Source organism: Gossypium arboreum, chromosome 5 (genome assembly GCF_025698485.1).
Source record: "Gossypium arboreum isolate Shixiya-1 chromosome 5, ASM2569848v2, whole genome shotgun sequence".
NCBI classification, from domain to species: Eukaryota; Viridiplantae; Streptophyta; class Magnoliopsida; order Malvales; family Malvaceae; genus Gossypium; species Gossypium arboreum.
The window spans coordinates 61096530-61101529 of record NC_069074.1 but is presented as its reverse complement, the minus strand read 5'-3'; positions in this window follow the sequence as shown (position 1 = coordinate 61101529).

The following is a 5000-nucleotide window of genomic DNA, read 5'->3' as shown; positions in this document are numbered from 1 at the left end:
TCCCCGGAGCGATGACCACTAATGGAACTCTTTGAATTTCTTACTAAGCCTGTGTTTGAGCTCTATGCCTTTGCGCGCTAAGGCTTTCTTGGCTAACCCGAGCAAACCACCCTGATGAGCGTTATTGCTCGGTTAGCATTAAATGAGAAGGCACTGAAGAAGATCTATGAGACCTCCGATCTTAGTGCTAAAAATTGAGTTCTTTCCATCCATCCCCGGATCCATCATCCTCGATGAGGAGGAAAGAAAAGTCCAATACTCTTTTTTGTTTTGTCTTGGAAGACTAGGGATTGCTAATCTACCCACGCGGGAAGCCTTCCCCCTCTCAGGCTAAAGAGTAAAGATAGCCCTTGCCCTATAATACATGTCACATTGGATTTTCTAGTATTCCTACGGGGCCTTATTATTCCGAAGAGTCATCCTAATCCATGTTGCTAATGTTCCGGTCTTCAAACAAGAACTAGGGGGCTCGTTCGACCTGGCGCTGGTTAGACATGAGGTCGAACATGCCCCGCTTCGCCCTATGGAAACTAACCTGAGTGTCCAAATATTGTCGCGGAGCGGTTAGTTAGAAAGAAGCTTTTTGAATCAATAAAGGAAGAATGCGCTCCTATTGAATCAGCTTTTGGGAATAGAAGGGGAGCCAATGAACTTTAAGCAGGGGACAAAGCTGGGAGGGAAGGCAAGGTTCTTTATCAATGATGCGGCATTACCGCTGTTGTATGTACTTGCATTTCTGCTGTTAGCATGGTTTGATGGCATAGAATCAATAGTAGACACGCACAAAACAGAAGAGAAAGAAGGAATTGCTAGCTCTTTGAACGACTCCGGTGCTATACTATAGAATCTCTTTCCAGAAGAGGGCTATTCTAAAGGCCTTGCCTTATGAAAGAAAGAAAGGATAAGAGTAGGGGAGCGAAGAGAGTAGGCTGCACGTGACAGACTCTGCTCCTATTTCAAATGCTGTTCTTGCCGAAAAAGGCTTATCTGGTCTCAACCTCTTCCGGTCTTAAGTTGCTTACTCCTTTCCATACGACCCGAGGTACGAAGTGTCTCTTCTGCATTTGACCTGAGACTGGGAGTTGAACTCTATCGATACGGCTAGGAAGAGGAAGGAAAAAAGCATGTAAGCCCATTTTACCAAGGAGAGGAAACTAAACTCAAAAGGAGGAGTTCCTATCTCCATAATAGGAGCAATTCCAATGTTATCAAAAGTGGATCTATCGATCCCCCCATTGAATCTGATAAGAACAAATCATAAGTCCGGGGTTCCCCCCCCCCTTATCCAGCAGGGTACTGTCAAACTGCTTATCTATAAAAGTCTAACCTCCTTTCCCTCATTGCCGCAGCACCTGTGAAAGTGGCAGCAAGAACCAAAGCACCTACAAGAACAGCCAAAGCAACCAAGGACTTCTCCTCCGGAAGACCATACATAAGTGATATTTCCTTCGTCCTTACCCACAGTTGCGGGTATATATGTCGTGCCCTGCAACCCGATCTCTAACTCGATAGTTACAGAATTCCGATCAAATCAATCCCTTCACCTCCGACTGATTTACCTATGATCTTCTAAATTATCCTTCCGAGGCGGGGCTAATAATAAGACTGCTGCAGATTGGCGAGTCTCTCGCCAACCCTTTCTGTCCTCCTATCCGATAAGCATGTGCTTCCCCCCGCGCCTTTAGTGATTGTGATCAAGCTGAAATACAAACAAAGCTTATCCGGATGAAAGACAAAGCAAGCTATCCTCGCATGAAAATGGAACGAGATTTGAGTCATTGTCCCGAATCAACCCTCTGTATATACCCTTGAATGAAGGACGGCCGGCCTACCCTGGACTCAATAACCTTCCTAAAGATAAAGCGAAAGGGATACCGCTTCGGAACTTAAACTGGGAGGGTAACCATCATCACTAGAACCAGGAAGGCGAACAGCTGATTCTCAAGCAGGGGATTCGTCGAAAACAACCTATCTGTCTACTTGCTTTCAGTTCTGTTCCCGTGTCTAAAGCTCTCAACCTATTCTTGCGCAAACCAACCAAGTTCACTGCCTGAATTTAGGAGTGAAATAACCCGCTATGAGTAGATGGGACTTTGCCTGGTATTCCTTCTTCTTGATAGCACAGGGGCACAGCGGTAAATACCGAGGAAAGAGGATAAGAAAATTTTAGCATTCAAAAAGTAATATTTTCCCAATCAATTGATTGAGATGATCCGAATCAGCAACGGCATCCCTATTTTCATTTATGTATGTCAATAGGAACTTCGATGGATTGATTTGTTGGTGCTGCCTCAGCATAGGAAAAAGGAAAAGGACTGGTTGTTTCAAGCTACGAAGTCCGGTGAATCCCGAGAGGAGATGCTTCATACAGATGTTCCAGGGCTTCACATCGAACGAGTTAAATAACACTTCAAAAAAGTGACTAATGCTATAAGTAGACAAATAGCGTCTCGTGTAGATGGTTGTTTTCGTTTCGAAACCATGAACACATAGTCACGATTTCAGTCCCCGCTAAAGCAATTGTGGCCGTCTCCATTCATAACATCTGCGCATATTCGCAGGACTAGTTCGCCTGACTCTACACCTGCTGCACGCACGGGTCTCCGCCCGCTTCCTTCTTATAGTAAAGTAAGCATGACTTGCTTTTCTTTTTGTCGATTCTCTGCTTCCCCCAATCCATAATTGTCAGGTGAAAAGAAGATAGATGACTGAGAGTCACGGGATTTTGAAAGCGCCGCATCTAGCTCAGCAGTTTCTTCAAAAGAGATGACAGATACAGAGCGGTTACCACTTGTAGGCTCATTCACCAACTAGGCTAGGCCATAACTTTAACGAGTGCACGAGCAGAAGCGGAGACAGAGTTGTCCCCCGATTGAGATATTAGCGAGATTAGCTACACGCCACTTAACCTAAAGAAAGGTCGACCTGAGAAAGCCCTTCTTAAGCTGATAGGAGAACTTCACTTACTAAATTTCTTGAGTAGCGAGAATCTTTCCTCAGAGGTCCCGGAAAGGGTCCAAGCCATAGGAAAATATCCAGTTTATCTGGCAACATATTTATGAAGCAGCATTTATCGAAATAGCATTCCCATAAGCCGAAGATGAAACCCTTGCTTGTTTATCCCGACGAGGGTTTATGAATCACTCAAACGAGCCTTTCTAGCCGCATCTGAATCGGCATCCCTATCCATATGTTTATGCGCAGGGGCATCCAAATCCGAATCTGTAGAATCAATTGGAGAATCCCCAACGAATCGAATAAAAGGTAGTTCGCAGGTTTCAGTTGTCGCTCATGCCCTTTAACCTGAAGTCTTGGTTCAAATCCAGCTCGTGACAAAACAAAGACAGAAGTTTTAGTCTAAAACTCTAGCCTAGCCCCGGAGGATTCCATTTATTTCGATTCAAGCCCAAACTTTTCTTTCTATACGAGCCACAAGCCCATTATAGATAAGCGAGACAAGCCGGTTTGAGGTTTGAGATGAAGAAGTAAAGGATACTTGGAATGGTCCTGGATAGAGGATCAATCTACTGTCATTTCTCTTAACGCCTGAACTCCTCAAACCAACCAATCCAGGAAACCACTCTCTGATAGACGCCATTGGCATATCTGTCTTGTTCCCAACGAGGGATGGGGGAGTGAATAAGAGAGAGCAACCAATCACGATAGAAGAGGAATTTCCACTATATAATCCAAAATGGGCCAGCTTTCTTTTATTCGTATGAACATGAAAGCAGAGAGAGAGGAGAGGGACTGGCACAGCAATAGAACGAGAGGCGTCTGTATCACGGCTAGATGCCGAGTAGGTGACAGAGCCTTTAGTCACTCAAAGAAAGTGTAAAGTTTCGGGCAGACGACCCCTTGACTTCCATACTTCTACTGGGCTTCGGGAGACACCTTCGATTGAGACGAAATGTCTTCAGCTGCTTGGATGAGAGTGGACTCAGATGCACCGAGAACAAGGGCGCGGACTAAACGATTTCTTTAAAGGATGGAGGGGGAAGAATCGGAAACCAACAAAATCTATATGAATGGATTTGCTTCCCCGGCGGATGGAAATGGGGGTTTGGTACAAAAAACACAAAGCGAAAGACTTAATTGCGTATACAAAGATGACAGACTTTCCTTTCATGCATAAAGGCTCGTAAGAGGCGCCACAAACAGAGAACTCAGAGAAAGTTCTCATTCCAGTTCTTTCTTCTTGTTACTAGGGCGGGTTGGGACAACTAAGATATTATCAGTGAGGGATAGGTAGCATTCAAAGCTGGCACAAGAGCCAACCACTACGGACACACCCAATGCGCTTCTTAAGGAATCAGCTTCAGACCGCTAGGCAGAGACTATGGTGGCCTAAAAACCGAGGGATTAGTAAATAAAGCTACTGGAATGGCCTGGCTCTTCCATCGACTCCCTATTCCAAGCGGGGCCTTTTTACCGATTTGATGTGGCTGTTCGAGTACTGAAATAAACTCGTTTTTCCAATTCCAATTTCTATTTATCATATAGTGATAGTGGACATCCCATCTTCAACCCATGTATGTGGAAAATCCGGTTTACCATGTCTCCAGAAAAGGCCCTTATTAAGCCTTTCTTTTTACAAGACTCCTGCCCATTCATCGCCTGTGAATGATACAAGGCCGCATTCTTTGGTGTGTTTTGAGGTTTTCTCTATGACTATGATGTCCAATTGCCTTCTGTATATTTTCAACCCCAGGATGTTATGCTCCGCCCGCGGTACTAAAGTGGTAACGGTCGATGGTAGATGAAAGAAGGAAAAGCCCTCCTTTTCACTCAAGTGAATTGGTTCATTTGCTTTTGGCATTTGGGCAAACGATCTTTTTAGCTCGCACGTGATGCTCTTTAATAGCGGTCACTATGATCCGCTTGGTAGCTAGACGGCATCTTTTTCCTTCTGCCCAGCTCCCCGAAACCTAGGTTCGATTTAACCGACGACTGGAGTCTTCATCATATATCGATACTGAGCTACTGAGAAATACAATTAT